Raw genomic sequence first — 17,459 nt, forward strand, 5'->3', positions numbered from 1 at the left:
GGCTCGCATCCACCACTACCTCTGTCTCCACCGCTGGGTTGAAATATGCCATGGTGTCTCCATCCGACAAGGCATTCTTTAGGGCCTGGAATGCCTCTTGTTCCCTTGACTCCCATTTCCACACTGCATCATTTTTTGTTAGTGCCCTGAGAGGTTCCGCTATCGACGCCAGTCCCTTTATGAAACGCCCGCAGTATGTCACCATACCTAAGAAGCTCCTTACTTCCGTAGGGGATTGTGGCGCCGCCGCTTCTCAGATGTCTCTGACTTTTTCCGGGTCTGGTGATATTCCTGCGGCCTGAAAGATGAAGCCGAAAAACCCTATCCGGTCCTTGAAGAATTCGCACTTTTGGCGGTGTAACGTGAGCCCCAGGTCTTTTATTCTCTTTAGAGGGCTTTCTAGACGTTTTAGGTGCTCTGCGTCTGAGTTTGCAAATACCAAAATGTCATCACTCATGTTTAGGACACCTGTCAGCCCCGCCAATGCTCCCCTAATTGTGTTCTGGAACACTTCAGCCGCAGATGATATCCCGAAACTCAAACGTTTGAATTGGTATAGGCCCTCGTGAGTTGTGAAAGTTGTGATGAATCTTGAGTCGGGGTGAAGCTCCAGTTGGTGATATCCCGCTCGTAGATAAAGCTTGGAGAACACACGTGCCCCTTGAAGCTCACCTACAATGTCGTCGAGGGTTGGCGTTAGATGTCTCTCCCTCTTAATTGCCGCATTGGGAAGGCGCATGTCTACGCAGATCCTTACTGCTCCCGGCTGCTTAGGTTTGGGGGCGACTACTATCGGCGAAACCCAGGGTGTGGGCCCTTCCACCCGCTCAATGATATCCATGTTAACAAGCGACCGCAGCTCTTCTTCTACTTTTTCCCTGAGATGGAACGGAATTCGTCTGTGTTTCAGAGTGGTCGGTCGGATGGTGTCGTCATTGTGCAGCCTTATCGGGGGCGCCTTCAGTTTCCCTACACCTTCAAAAATGTTTGCATATTTGTCCAGCAGGCACTCAATGTCTATTTCATGCACTTCCAGTGCAAAGTGCACCAAACCAAGGGCCTCCGATGCTGCGCAGCTGAGTAATGAATGCAGACTCACGTCCGTGACAAAAAAACGTGCCTTGATTGCTTTGTCACCCTTGGTGACCGGCGTGACGAACACCCCCTTGATGGATAACGGGGTGTCACCTCCAAACGTGAATATTTTAGCCGCGGATCTGTCTAGCGCGGGAGGTCCTGGAAGTTTTTGGTATTGTTCTTCGGCCAATACACATACGGAGGCCCCAGTGTCAATTAGAACCTGTTTCGGCAAGCCTTGTAAATCCACCATGCATTTGGGTTGCCTCTTCTTCCTGGTTCCCGATGCTAGGTTGGATATGAAGAACACTTCTTCATCCTCCTCCTCCTCTTCCTCAGCTAGCTGCAGCCTTTGTATTTCCTGTTCGAGAGCGGCAATGCTTTGTCGTCTTCTGGATCCGCCTCCGCGACTTCTTGCTGGGCCTCTCTGTACAGATACAGGGGCTGGGGCACGGCACATCCGGGCATAGTGCCCTGGTCTATCGCACCGGCCACACGATCTTGATTTGGCCGGGCATTCCTCTGAATGTGGCAGGTCATAACCGCAGTATTGACATATTGTCTCCGATCCTGGAGGATTGCGAGTATCTGGCTTTTTCTGGCCCCACTTTTCTTTTGTGTCCCCACGTCTGCTAATGGCATACGATTTGTCCGCCATACCTGGGCGCCTGGCTGCATCCATCTTTGCGCTTCTCGACTCCGCCAGTTCAAACGTCCTGCCACTGTCCAGTATTTGTGCCAGTGTCCATCCCGGTTCTCGCAATACTTGTCTCCTTAGCTTGCTCGAGCTCCAGCCCTGTATTACCTGGTTCCGTACCATAGACTCATCATTATCCCAGCGGCATGCCGTGGCCATCATTCTCAACCTGGCACAAAACTGATCAAGAGGTTCTTCATCTTTCTGCTTCTCACCGCAGAACAGGAATCTCTCATAGTCCATATTCGACTGAGGTATGAAGTGGTTTTCCAAAGCAGTCTTGACCGTAGCATATGTGACCACCTGCAGATTGCATGCCTCAAAGATGCGGATGACGTCGAGCCCTGCAGAGTACAGCAAAGTAGCCCTTTTGGCGGCATCATCGGTGATGCCGGTCGCTGTGAAGAACATTTCAAGTCTTTTAATCCAGAGCAACCATCTTGGCCCCAATTTGGATGGGGGTCCCGATATGTCAAACTCCTGCATCGGTAACAGTGATCCTTGTTGTGGCCCCATTGTGCCTCGTGCAGTCTCCGCTTAACCATCACTTTCTGCCATTGGTGCAGGTCGCACAGGCACCTCTTGGTGTCACAGAGGCCGCAAACCCGATGTGTGGATCCCCAACGACGTGTCCTGGCCACTCCTTTCTGTGTCAAAAGTAGAGGGTCGTCCCCAGGTGGGTGGGAACGACCAGGGTCCCAGAAATGTCCAAGTGGCAGAAGCGCAGCAGCGCACGAGCACCTGTGCAGGCCGCTACTGCTGCGATACCTTAATCATAGCGTTCTTGCCGGGTCCGTGTCATGCCATGATACGCAGCACCGCTGATCCGACGTTCGTTACACGTCGGGGCGAGCGTAGTCGTGGCGCTCCTCCTCGTCACCAGTTGTTGTGTCCTCACCCCGGATGGTCGGGTGAGGGGCCCGCACTCACTCATGCATGCACACACGCACACCAAAGGACGACGCGGGATGCGTTGTTACTTCGTCCCAGTCCCGGCGGGAACTGCCGTACGGGCGCCGTTTATTCATTTGCGCATGCGCGGCCCGGAACGAGGCTCGCGCATGAGCCGCACACTACTGGGACATCACAACGAGGATCTGGCTGTCCACATGTTCTGCAACGAACAGGGTGTACACAGGAAGTGGACAGCCAAGTCTGGCGCAGTTACATGGATTAACTTTTAAAACAAGAAACAACTTGAATCGTGGGTTAGATACGAATAACTGGGCGCTATTCTCCAAACTTAATTCAGTCTACAGAATGACCAGCAGCGAAAGTCTCGATAACTATGAACCACCCACAGAGGTTCAAATTAAAGGGAATATGTTTATGTGAATGTTACGAGACAATGTTCGCGCTTGGTACCAGTAGTTTTCCTTGTACAGCTAATCGCTTAGACAAAACAACGATATTTGAAGAATTATATACACTGTTTGAAATCAATGTACAAAGTCTTAGAATAAACAGTATCTTGAGTTGAAAATAAGATTTTGTATTTTAATTTCCCATTGTTCAGAACAACAGCCAAAGCTTTCTCAGTTTTGTCTAAGCGATTAGCTATACAAGGACAACTACTGGTACCAAGCGCGAACATTGTCTCGTAACATTCACATAAACATAACTTTTAAAACAGTTTTGCTGCAGGTATTCAAATTTGAATAAAATGAAGGCGCAAGTGGCATTTTTTTTTTAAATCTGGGCCTAAGAGTGCAATGTTTGTAAACATAAGGAAAAGTAAGCTAACATTGCCGGAGCCACCTGCTTTGGTTGTTGTACAGAAATTGGATAGGCGTTGTCCAGGGCCTGCCATTATGCACCATTTAGCAGCTGCAGCTGCTTTAAGGACAGTTAGTGCCGCCATTTGCAATGTGTGAACATGATATGTCATGGTATTCACATCATATGGCACTTGCTATGACATCTAGTGAGATCACATACTATTTTATGGGTAGGTATGAGCGCAGTCAGCTGTTATTGCCACTGAAAGTCAGAGTGACACACAATTTATTCAGGATGGTGCAGTGAGTGCTAATGTGCGTCACGATGCACGCTTGGTGTTATACAAATAGTGTATCGCCAGTTTATACATTATTGTCCGTCTGTTCCTCATGAATAGGTTCACTCAAACTCAGGTTTTTGGGGCATTCAGCCAAAGGTCTGAGGGCGCAAAAGCTCACATAAAACATGATAAAAAGGATTGTAAAAACGATGCAGACAATAACAAGAAAAAAGGAAAGCAGGGAAACACAGTGGGTAAACAATAGGCAAACTGCAATATTCAAAGTGTGCATAATGGAATTTCAGGTAAGTGAATCATGAAGAGCAGAAACACTCAGGGTGCAGATAAGTACAAAAGGAACTTGCTTTACTGAATTTCAGTAATAAATTAAGCAGTTAAGCAGGAGGATTTAGATCAGGGTTGTCCAAATCAAGACCTTGAGGGCAGAGACGTTTTTATGGGAGGGCAAAAGGGGCACTTGCCCAGCACCCCAACCTTGGAAAGGGCCCCACAAGGCTGCCTGATCTAAAGAAGTAAGATTCCATTGTTCATCAGACTTAAATAGTACACCTCTGGATATTTTATGGCATGCTGCTGAGGCTCTAATTCTGTTGCCTGCCTGTGTTGACAAGTATTTTATGTCTTCATCAATTTATCATGTAATTCCTTCTGTGTTCACTGTGGTATACATAGTTTGTGTGTTCCTTACACACAACTCCTGCAGCAATTCTTCCTTCCTGTGGGAATTATGTTGATCATATGCAATAGCCAAAGTTGAAATGAATATTGATAAATTGAGTGCCACAATGGTTAAGAAATAAGCTTAGTGTGTTAAGCACTCCTTGCTGAGATATGTGTTCATATGCACGATTAGAATAACAAATTCCAGCAAGGCTGGCTGAGCTGTTCCAATGTCTGAAGTTTATAAATCCGCCTGCATATGTACTTGGTTTTGCAGCAAAACAGGTGCTATTATCAGCAATGTACGTGCACCAGATAAGGGTTGCTGTAAAAACTGACGTATTGTGTAGGTCGAGAAATTGGTTTGTTCAAATGGGGTGTTGTAAAACCTAGGCATTGACCTCCAAAGATGAGCATGAACTGTTAGTTCAAGAGGTGAATAAGTATCCAAATTCAAGACTGTGTAACCAAAGCATGCATGCTTGTATCCTGGCTTTGCCAGCAGATGATACAGTGATCCTGGTCGAATCATCTAATATGTATTTCTTGCATTACTGTGCTGTCTTCTGTGAGGTTTACCTTCTCTCATGATGGTGGCAACGTTTAGCCCATTACTTGACATTTCTTCTTATGTAGGCCATTTGAGTGGAAGGGGCGGTAGACAGAAGAGAGGGGGCTAGATGCCGCAGGCCTCAGACAATGGCCCTCATTACGACCCTGGCGGAATTCGGAAAACGATGGCGGAAATGCAATACCGCCATCGAATAGCGCTCGGTGCGACTATGACCCGTCACCGCAAAGTACGAAGCCATTAGCGACACCGTAGTGAACGCCAACGCTAACTGCACCAAGCACGCGCGTGCCATGCCAAACCGTAAACACCACCATGGCGCAAGGGTACGCTAATTCCGACCCTAGCGGACATGTACCTAACGCCATCAAGCATGGCGGAATGTACCATTCCGCCATGGTGAGAAGTACGGCATCGCGAATCAACCGTAAACGGCCCCACTGAGTGCCTGTACACCGCTCCCTGCCCACAAAGTACAACTCCCCGTAGGTGCAATGAAGTCACAATGCAACCAGTGAAATGTACAAGTCACCCATGCATGCCAACGAACAAAAGAAACACAAGAGGGGCCAATGGGAGCTGCAGGGCACAGATGGCACGAATACAGAAGCCAATCCAATGGACATGACCACAGTCCCCCCCCCCCGAAACGCACGCAAACACAGGCACCTGTAACCAGCAATATTCCGAAAATCACATCATTCCACCAGTCCACCTGGCTGACCGGCATCTGTTACACAAAACCCAATCCCCCGCCCCTGAGCATGACAACATTCAAACAGTCATATTGGCAGCCCCCATCCCTGACCTCACTGGGCTTCGTAGGCAAACGCGCCCAGTACAGTACCACGCAACTAAACTCCGAAGCTGGAACCCAATGCAGATCTCCTCCCAATACATCGCTCCCCAAATAGGAATATGCCACATCACTTGCAAAGAAGAACGCTACACGGGCCAAATCAGAATAGAAATTTAATGCACAACAAAATCACCAAGCCCATACAGCCATTAGGCCATGAACTCCAAAACACATTTCACCATTGTGGGCTGCATCCGCAACAAATGACCAGCCACTACTTGTGTGACGCCCTGTTCCATCATGGTACACAGAGCCACATTCACGTACGAAAAGGCAACATGGAAGCGCACAGAACCGCAGGGCCGTCCCAATGGGGAGGCACTAGTCCAGCTGAAAGGCCGAAATGTTGCTCCGAGCCACCAGTACTGCGTAAGGGCATGTGGCCCATTGGCGATCGTCCCATAAGATCGTAATGCTGCTCCACTGATTAACACGAAGCAGCAGGTGTCGGGAGTAAAAGCCATCTGCAGGAGTGGCATACAGATGGCAGTGGCAAAAGGGGAGGAGATACCTGTCAACCAAAAGAAAAGAAAAAGAATAGAATGGCCATCAGAACTACATTCGAACAACTCACTTCAATGATCACACTAAATCCACAGCCATATGCATGCTAGCCCACTCCAAAGGATCATCACCACCCAAAAACCACTTGCGACTCATAACTATCTATATCGAGGTGTAAACACCATCACAAACGAGTGTACCTGTGCATGCGTCTGTCAAAACAGAATCCATCAGATGGGATTGGTAACGTGCATGGACACAAGTGTCTGAGGGCGCGTCGAGACAGGGAGGGCTCAACAAGGCCAGATAGACGATGGTCCCACTATGGCAGCCCTGCATCACATAGCGCAGGGGAGGCGGATAGATTCCAAGAAGCCCTGTACATGGCAAACTCTGTATCAAATCACCTGCCCATGCATCCATTCATCATTCCCTCATCCCGGGATTAAAACGCCTGAATATTTACTCACATAACATTAGAAATATCCATTGAGTCTGTGCGTAATGCAGCCTGCAAAATCCACAGTGCCCCAGCCCGTAATTCCAGTGTAGTGAAGTAACATGTATTTGGGAACGTCCGGCCTCATCGCCCACGTCGCTATTGCGCATCCCAAACCATTCATATCAATCATTGCATCCTCGCCATGGCCCCTGTCTCAAGGACATTGAACAATAGAACGTTATATTTGCAGTCAGACCTGTGGGCATTTCCTCGCCGCTAGCTGAAAACCGAAAGCGCTGCCCTTCGAATTCCTCATTTGCAACATCACGTCGAAGAGGCATCTGTGGCCGTTTGAAATCACTAATTAATCCATCTAGTGCGGCTGTGTGTGAAAATGGCAACTGCCTTCACCCACAAATGGGACGCCCCGCCCGTCGTTGCAACTCGGTACAGTGATGCATGAGGGCCCACCGTTACTCGAGTACTACGTTCCACTGACCCTTCACAAGTCTGTTCGTGACTGCACAGATAGTATGTGAAACAATGGGACCACAGCAGAATGAACATATCAACCAATGTTACACGGCCATCGGGTACAAATACATGATTGCAATAGCAAGATGCCATTCCTCGAATTGCAGCGTTGTGTGCGGGACGTGCTCGGCCAAAGGGGAGAGCAGTTTGCACAGGTGGAATGAATCACCACAGGTGGAGGCCATACAGCCTGAAAACACATAAATTGCACACCCAGTCTCCTCCCACAACCACACCCACTCCGAAATGCTACCGGCAGGACTCGCGATGTTGGCCCTGGGGGACCTGATAGCACTGCAAGTACTCCAACTCCAAGAAGAAGACGAACACCAACTACAACCGGCCGCACGGAGGAGACGCAGGAGGAGGAGGAGGGCAAGGCAGGGCCAGCAAGGGCCGCCAGCACAGCCACTACCACCACGCAGGCAGCCCGCAATCCCACGCCTCCGAGCACATCCGTTCAACCTCACTGATGAGCAGATCCACACCCTCTACCGTCTGGACCGGGACACCATAGCCGCCATTGTGGACATGACACAGGCTGACCTTGTCAGCATGATAGATAGCCCAACCGCCATCCCACCCCTACTGAAGGTGGTGTCTGTACTCCACTTCCTGGCCACAGGCACCTACCAGCACACAGTCGGACAGTTGCATGGCATTTCTCAGCCACTGTTCTCACGGACACTATTGCAAGTGCTCGATGCCCTCCTGCAGCACGCAGACGACTACATCTCTCTACCACGCTCGGAGCAGGAAATTACCAACACAAAAGTGGGATTCCATGCACTTGCCGGCATACCGGGTTGCATTGGTGCCATCGACTGCACCCATGTGGAATTGGTCGTCCCACATGCCATGGAGGCCCAGTACCGCAACCGAAAACAATTTCATTCCCTGAATGTACAAATGGTGTGTGACTCCAACAGGATCATTACACATTGTTGTGCCCGATTCCCTGGATCAACCCATGATTCTATGGTCTTGAGGAACTCTACAATACCACGCTACATGGAGCGACACGCAGGGAACAGATCCTGGCTACTCGGTGAGTCTCATTACATGCATGATAATGTGGGGTATGTGATTCGGCAATGACCTGGCAGGAAGGGGGGGGGTGCGTACGTAGCAATGGCATTCCACATCATACGTTTATCGTCCACATACAGGTGATGCTGGATATCCACTGAAGAGATGGCTCCTCACACCAGTCCGGAACCCACGGGACCAGCATGAGGAGGACTACAACCATGCCCACTCACGTACCCGTGTAGTCATTGAACAGGCATTCGGCCTACTGAAGGGTCGTTTCCGCTGCCTCAGCAGGTCTGGCGGGGCACTCCTGTACCGCCATGAGAAGGTTGCAAAGATGGTGATGGCATGTGTCATGCTCCACAACATGTGCGTACGTAGAAATGTGCCCATGCCCCCTGACGCAGAACTGCAAGCACCTGATGATGGTCATGATGAGGGTGGGGATGTGGCAGCACCTCAAGGAGTCTGCGAGGCACCGGAGGGCCGTGACATTCGTCAGCATCTCATTGATGCATGCTTCTAGCACTCACGCCTGGTGGCTGATACATGGACACGGGACTCGTGGCACTGTGTGTGTCTGGTACATGCACAATATGGACTGTACGCCTATGATGGCCTAGTACACAAAGATCAATGTCCACACATCTCATTGGTTGATCGTGCACTGTTTATGGCATATGTGATATCATGTTGAACACCCTATCGACCCGCCACCCAAGTGAGCCCAACACACCCCCTCCACCCTCCTACCTCCCCCCCGAACACCAGTGTCCAAAGATGCTCATTGTCAGTGGGCTGTCGCTATTGCAAGCCCCCTCTGCGGGTATCAGGGGCACCCCTGCCTGTGGAGCGCAGGTTCCTCCCAGATCTACGTTGGGGGCTGCCCTGGACGGAACTTGCAACGGATGATGTCTCTGCCTGCTCACGTCCATGCATGTCCCTAAGGGTTTGCGAGAGCTCAGTGAGCACACGGTGCACTGCGGCAAGTTCGGCACATACGTCTTTGGACGTCGCATGCAGTTCCCCCCTCAGGCTCTCGGTGCTTCTCTCCATTTGTGCCCTTAGTGTCTCTGTACCTCTCTCCATTTCTGCCCTAAGTGTCTCAGTTGATGTTTCTATGTCTGCCTTAGTGCCCCCACATTCATCGGCATGGTCCTTGAGGAGCGTGGCCAGTTGCTGCTGTTGCACGATTAACTGGTCGAGGGACTGTTGCCTCTGCTGGGCCATGGCCATTTGCGGGGGTGTCACAGAGGGGCTGTTGACCTCATGTTGCCTTGCCACAGGTCTTGTGGGGGATGGCCAGTCGTCGTCTTGTGGGTGCCCCTGCGTGGTATCCTCATGTTGTACGGGATGGGACAGACAGGGGGATTGGGACAGGTCATGGATGGATCTGACTTCGACATCCCCGTCTTCTGTGTCGGAGCATGCTGCCATCAATGGGGTGTCACCTATGGTGCTGCTGCCACCAGAGGCAGTGCCTTCTGTGGCATCCGTTGGGGGGACCTGTGGTGGTGGTGTTGTGGGCATGCTGGCTGCTGGGGTGCCTGTTGATGTTCCCTCCTCTGTGCTGCAACCTGATTTGTGCTGCTGCCGTGTCTTGATGCGTGCAGCTGAGGTGGAGGGTCTTTGGCCGTTGGTCTTGGCCCTCTTTGCAGGTGTGCTGGTAGGGGTGTCCTGATGCTCGTCGTTTGGATCGGACCCTGTGGTGGAGTAAAGGAGGGCGAGGGTTATTGATGGGTCTGTGGGAATTGGAATGGCATTGTATCACATGCATTGGGGTGGTACCTGAGGGTGATTTGGGTCGGGGCCTTGGAGGTGCTTTCATTTGTGTGTGGAGTGAGGGTGCAGTTGTTTGGCAGCCTGCAGTTAGGGTGTGCCTGCTGCACGTGTAGTGCGTGTTTTAGGGGTTTTTAATTAATTATGTATTTATTGTGGGTTTTAACGTGCGCTATCAGGCCGATGTGTGTGGACGTTCTCCTGGACATGTGTTTCTGTTGCACTATGTGGACACATGGTACTTCACATGTATGGACTTTGTGGATTTGGCATTGTTTTATCTGGCCCACCTACCTGAATCTTCGGATGTCTGCACTCCTTTCTCCATCCCTCCGACTCCCTCTATGCTCTCCATTCCGATGGTGGAGGCACAGATTTCTTCCCAGGGGGTCAACTTGATGGGTGATTCAGGACCTCCCCCGGTGGCTGTGGCAATGTTGCGGTTGGCAGAGAGTATGCTGCGGACGCGTATCCGCAGGTCGTCCCATCGCTTTCTGCATTGCTGTGGGTTGCGGGGTGCGGTCCCCACCGCACTTACCCGCTGTGCCACCAGAGCCCATATGGCCTTCTTGTTTGCAAGTGCCGTCCTGGTCATTTGCGTGGAGAAGACGACGGCTGCATTCTCCTGGAGGGTCTCTGTTAGCACGGTGAGTTCCTCACGGGAAAAGTGGACCTGCCGCTTGCGGTCGCACGCTTTCTTCGCTACTTTTCCCATTTTTCTTGGTTTCGCTAGGGTGGATGACGGGTTGGGGTGTGTCTCAGGGTAGTGTTTTTGGTGGTTGTGTGGTTTTAGTCGTTTTATAGGTGTACGGCGGGATGTTTCCCGTTCCGGGCCCATGTTTTTACTTCCGTTTCCGTATATTTCCGGTCACCGTACTTTCCGGTAGGCGCACACTGCGGTGTCCGCTGTGATGGGTGGCGGTATTGCACCTAGGGCGCCGTACGGCGGCGGTGTGGGCCGTTTTGGGGTCATTTCCGCCATCGCGGACTTTGCACTTCCGCCATGCCGTGGTGCTCGTGCCCGATGGGTCGGAATGGGCCGCACTTTGCTCCTTCGTGCAATGGCGGAAACGCTATTTACGCTGTGGCGGTCCGGTCAGTCACTTTCCGCCAGGGTCGTAATGAGGGCCAATGTAAACATTTTATGACACGCACACTCCAGCCAGGGACTTCTTCCACTGACAATGAATGTGGTGCACAATAAAAATGCTTTTTATTTTATCTTAACCCTGGGTTCTTTGTTTGAGTAGGCCCCCAACCCATTTCACATCCATTTTAACAATCACCCCATGTCGCAATGGGCTAGGAACCAGACCAGTGTGTACAATATGATATTTATAATTTTTTATGGTTCAATGGAACATCAAGCAAAATTAAATAATTGGCAGCCGACACCAATGGGGTGACAATACAAATACAAAGAATGGACAAACAGAGAAAATCTAATAATTGGGCAGCAATCACCAATGGGTAACAATACAAATGCCAAGATTCTCACAATGCAGTTAATTCAAACCCCTAATAAAATGTATGGACATCTTTAATAGCAAACGTAAGCAAAAATGTTTTTTTTTTAAATAACAGATAGCACTCACATTATGCACTCCCGCTGCAATACCCCTCCCCCCCAAAATTCAGTTAAATAAACTCTTTTTGGATGGAAGGCAGTGGCAAGGAGTTAGAATGAAGAGGGAAAATCAGATTTTGGAATTAGCCCATCACCCCAAGATAGGAGGCCACAGAAAAAAAAAACTCATTTTAAAAGCAAAACAGCCTAATTGGATTTTACTTGTTACTTGTTACTTGCACATCTGTTTACAATTGCGGTTTTGGGAAAAAGACATAGGGCCTCATTACACGGTGGGCGGTAACCACGGAGCTATTAGCGCCATGGTTGCCGCCGGTATTTTACCGTGTCCGCCTTCGTGGATGGCAGAATTACCGCCCTACTCCAAGGTGAGCGGGGGTGGTAATTCCCCATTCACCAAGGCACTTCCCCATTCCCATTTTTGCCCCCATAGGGCATAATGGGAATGGGGAAGGCGCTAATTACGGTACCGCAAATTGCGGTACCGTAATTAGCTCCAAGGTCCCTTTGCGGCACCCTACTTTAACGGCTGGTAAAACCAGCCGTTAAGGTCGGGTCCCGCAAAGGGAAGTCGTAGTAAGGCGGTAAGGGTTTACCGGTACCGGTGCCCTTACCGGTACCGGTAAACCCTTACCGCCTAACGTGTAATGAGGCCCATAGATACAAAAGAAAACACACGTGCGCAAATGGGAATTTACTTTCACACAGGATTGGTGCTGACAGCAGCCAACTAAAGGGTTTCGCTGTCAAAATCGAAAATCGGTTTCAAGAACAGAGAACAGAGGCATATGCAGGTAAGATTCTTGAGGAAGGCGTTATTCTTAATGGGATTACAGTTTGGGTTTGTCTATGGTATGGATGAAATTGGAATTGGTGGGAAAGCACACACAACGTGAAAAAATTCATTTTTTGTTAAACAAGGATTAGTTCTGATGACATTATCAGGGTAATTCATAGAATTTCGCAGAAAAGTGTCGCAAGCGGCTGGCGCAGAGTGTCCGCGTGCGATTGTCTGCGCCAGGCACGTGCGCTAAAACCGATTTCCGCGCACAGCGTATTCATGGATTTTAGGCTCCCAAACCAGCCGTGGCGCAGAGTATCGCAGCGACCCTGCAGCAGCGCCAGTAACGCCCCCAAGAACGCCCTCGCGCAAGGAAAAGCCATCAAAATCGCTAAATCATCGCAAAGGGCTGCGCTAACCCTGGACCAGTCTACAGGGCTGCCAAACAAGGAACGCAAAGCGGGTAACGTGCATATCAGGGGTACGCGTGAAGTAATACATGCGATTAGCCAGGGTACGTGTATTACAGGGGTATGCGGGAAGTTCTACACGCGATTGGCCAGGGTACGTGTATTACAGGGGTACGCGTGAAGTTTTACACGCGATTAGCCAGGGCACGTGTATCACAGGGGTACGCAGGAATTATCACACGTGATTTGGCTGGGTACGTGTATTACAGGGGTACACGGGAAGTTCTACACGCGATTCGGCTGGGTACGTGTATTACAGGGGTGCGCGGGAATTCTCACATGCGATTTGGCCAGGTACGTGTATTACAGGGGTGCGCGGGAATTATCACACGCGATTTGGCTTGGTGCGTGTATTACAGGGATGCGTGGGAAGTTCTACACGCGATTGGCCAGGGTACGTGTATTACAGGGGTACGTGGGAATTATCACACGCGATTTGGCTGGGTACGTGTATTACAGGGGTACACGGGAAGTTCTACACGCGATTCGGCTGGGTACGTGTATTACAGGGGTGCGCGGGAATTCTCACATGCGATTTGGCCAGGTACGTGTATTACAGGGGTGTGCGGGAATTATCACACGCAATTAGGCTGGGTGGGTCCTCACAGGTGTTCCCTGTAACCCTCCACGGCCCCTGCAGGCAGCCCACAAAACAGGGGACTACCCTGCACACCTGCTCATGTCCCCCTGCACCCCCACCCCCCAGCAGTGCAGGGGCAGCCTCCACCAGGCCCCCACTCATGTCTCCCACCACCCCCACCCCCCAGCAGTGCAGGGGCAGCCTCCACCAGGCCCCCACTCATGTCCCCTATCACCCCCACCCCCCCGCCACCAGGGGCACCCTCCACCAGGCCCCCATCCATGTCTCCCACCACCCCCACCCCCCAGCAGTGCAGGGGCACCCTCCACCAGGCCCCCACCCATGTCCCCTATCACCCCCACCCCCCAGCAGTGCAGGGGCACCCTCCACCAGGCCCCCACTCATGTCCCCTATCACCCCCACCCCCCAGCCACCAGGGGCACCCTCCACCAGGCCGCCACCCATGTCTCCCACCACCCCCACCCCCCAGCATCCAGGGGCACCCTCCACCAGGCTCCCACCCATGTCTCCCACCACCCCCACCCCCCAGCCACCAGGGGCACCCTCCACCAGGCCCCCACTCATGTCTCCCACCACCCCCACTCCCCAGCATCCAGGGGCACCCTCCACCAGGCCCCCACCCATGTCTCCCACCACCCCCACCCCCCAGCAGTGCAGGGGCAGCCTCCACCAGGCACCCACTCATGTCCCCTATCACCCCCACCCCCCCGCCACCAGGGGCACCCTTCACAAGGCCCCCATCCATGTCTCCCACCACCCCCACCCCCCAGCCACCAGGGGCACCCTCCACCAGGCCCCCATCCATGTCTCCCACCACCCCCACCCCCCAGCAGTGCAGGGGCACCCTCCACCAGGCCCCCACCCATGTCTCCCACCACCCCCACCCCCCAGCAGTGCAGGGGCAGCCTCCACCAGGCCCCCACTCATGTCCCCTATCACCTCCACCCCCCCGCCACCAGGGGCACCCTCCACCAGGCCCCCATCCATGTCTCCCACCACCCCCACCCCCCAGCAGTGCAGGGGCACCCTCCACCAGGCCCCCACTCATGTCCCCTATCACCCCCACCCCCCAGCAGTGCAGGGGCACCCTCCACCAGGCCCCAACTCATGTCTCCCACCACCCCCACCCCCCAGCAGTGCAGGGGCAGCCTCCACCAGGCCCCCACTCATGTCCCCTATCACCCCCACCCCCCCGCCACCAGGGGCACCCTCCACCAGGCCCCCATCCATGTCTCCCACCACCCCCACCCCCCAGCAGTGCAGGGGCACCCTCCACCAGGCCCCCACCCATGTCCCCTATCACCCCCACCCCCCAGCAGTGCAGGGGCACCCTCCACCAGGCCCCCACTCATGTCTCCCACCACCCCCACCCCCCAGCAGTGCAGGGGCAGCCTCCACCAGGCCCCCACTCATGTCCCCTATCACCCCCACCCCCCCGCCACCAGGGGCACCCTCCACCAGGCCCCCATCCATGTCTCCCACCACCCCCACCCCCCAGCAGTGCAGGGGCACCCTCCACCAGGCCCCCACCCATGTCCCCTATCACCCCCACCCCCCAGCAGTGCAGGGGCACCCTCCACCAGGCCCCCACTCATGTCCCCTATCACCCCCACCCCCCAGCCACCAGGGGCACCCTCCACCAGGCCGCCACCCATGTCTCCCACCACCCCCACCCCCCAGCATCCAGGGGCACCCTCCACCAGGCTCCCACCCATGTCTCCCACCACCCCCACCCCCCAGCCACCAGGGGCACCCTCCACCAGGCCCCCACTCATGTCTCCCACCACCCCCACCCCCCAGCATCCAGGGGCACCCTCCACCAGGCCCCCACTCATGTCTCCCACCACTCCCACTCCCCAGCATCCAGGGGCACCCTCCACCAGGCCGCCACCCATGTCTCCCACCACCCCCACCCCCCAGCATCCAGGGGCACCCTCCACCAGGCTCCCACCCATGTCTCCCACCACCCCCACCCCCCAGCCACCAGGGGCACCCTCCACCAGGCTCCCACCCATGTCTCCCACCACCCCCACCCCCCAGCCACCAGGGGCACCCTCCACCAGGCCCCCACTCATGTCTCCCACCACCCCCACTCCCCAGCATCCAGGGGCACCCTCCACCAGGCCCCCACCCATGTCTCCCACCACCCCCACCCCCCAGCAGTGCAGGGGCAGCCTCCACCAGGCACCCACTCATGTCCCCTATCACCCCCACCCCCCCCGCCACCAGGGGCACCCTTCACAAGGCCCCCATCCATGTCTCCCACCACCCCCACCCCCCAGCCACCAGGGGCACCCTCCACCAGGCCCCCATCCATGTCTCCCACCACCCCCACCCCCCAGCAGTGCAGGGGCACCCTCCACCAGGCCCCCACCCATGTCTCCCACCACCCCCACCCCCCAGCAGTGCAGGGGCAGCCTCCACCAGGCCCCCACTCATGTCCCCTATCACCCCCACCCCCCCGCCACCAGGGGCACCCTCCACCAGGCCCCCATCCATGTCTCCCACCACCCCCACCCCCCAGCAGTGCAGGGGCACCCTCCACCAGGCCCCCACTCATGTCCCCTATCACCCCCACCCCCCAGCAGTGCAGGGGCACCCTCCACCAGGCCCCCACTCATGTCTCCCACCACCCCCACCCCCCAGCAGTGCAGGGGCAGCCTCCACCAGGCCCCCACTCATGTCCCCTATCACCCCCACCCCCCCGCCACCAGGGGCACCCTCCACCAGGCCCCCATCCATGTCTCCCACCATCCCCACCCCCCAGCAGTGCAGGGGCACCCTCCACCAGGCCCCACCCATGTCATCTATCACCCCCACCCCCCAGCAGTGCAGGGGCACCCTCCACCAGGCCCCCACTCATGTCTCCCACCACCCCCACCCCCCAGCAGTGCAGGGGCAGCCTCCACCAGGCTCCCACCCATGTCTCCCACCAACCCCACCCCCCAGCCACCAGGGGCACCCTCCACCAGGCCCCCACTCATGTCTCCCACCACCCCCACTCCCCAGCAGTGCAGGGGCAGCCTCCACCAGGCACCCACTCATGTCCCCTATCACCCCCACCCCCCCGCCACCAGGGGCACCCTCCACCAGGCCCCCACCCATGTCTCCCACCACCCCCACCCCCCAGCAGTGCAGGGGCACCCTCCACCGGCCCCCACTCATGTCCCCTATCACCCCCACCCCCCAGCCACCAGGGGCACCCTCCACCAGGCTGCCACCCATGTCTCCCACCACCCCCACCCCCCAGCATCCAGGGGCACCCTCCACCAGGCTCCCACCCATGTCTCCCACCACCCCCACCCCCCAGCCACCAGGGGCACCCTCCACCAGGCCCCCACTCATGTCTCCCACCACCCCCACCCCCCAGCATCCAGGGGCACCCTCCACCAGGCCCCCACTCATGTCTCCCACCACCCCCACTCCCCAGCATCCAGGGGCACCCTCCACCAGGCCGCCACCCATGTCTCCCACCACCCCCACCCCCCAGCATCCAGGGGCACCCTCCACCAGGCTCCCACCCATGTCTCCCACCACCCCCACCCCCCAGCCACCAGGGGCACCCTCCACCAGGCTCCCACCCATGTCTCCCACCACCCCCACCCCCCAGCCACCAGGGGCACCCTCCACCAGGCCCCCACTCATGTCTCCCACCACCCCCACTCCCCAGCATCCAGGGGCACCCTCCACCAGGCCCCCACCCATGTCTCCCACCACCCCCACCCCCCAGCAGTGCAGGGGCAGCCTCCACCAGGCCCCCACTCATGTCCCCTATCACCCCCACCCCCCCGCCACCAGGGGCACCCTCCACCAGGCCCCCACTCATGTCTCCCACCACCCCCAC

Source organism: Ambystoma mexicanum, chromosome 7q (genome assembly GCF_040938575.1).
Source record: "Ambystoma mexicanum isolate Mex_15411 chromosome 7q, UKY_AmexF1_1, whole genome shotgun sequence".
Classification (NCBI taxonomy): Eukaryota; Metazoa; Chordata; class Amphibia; order Caudata; family Ambystomatidae; genus Ambystoma; species Ambystoma mexicanum.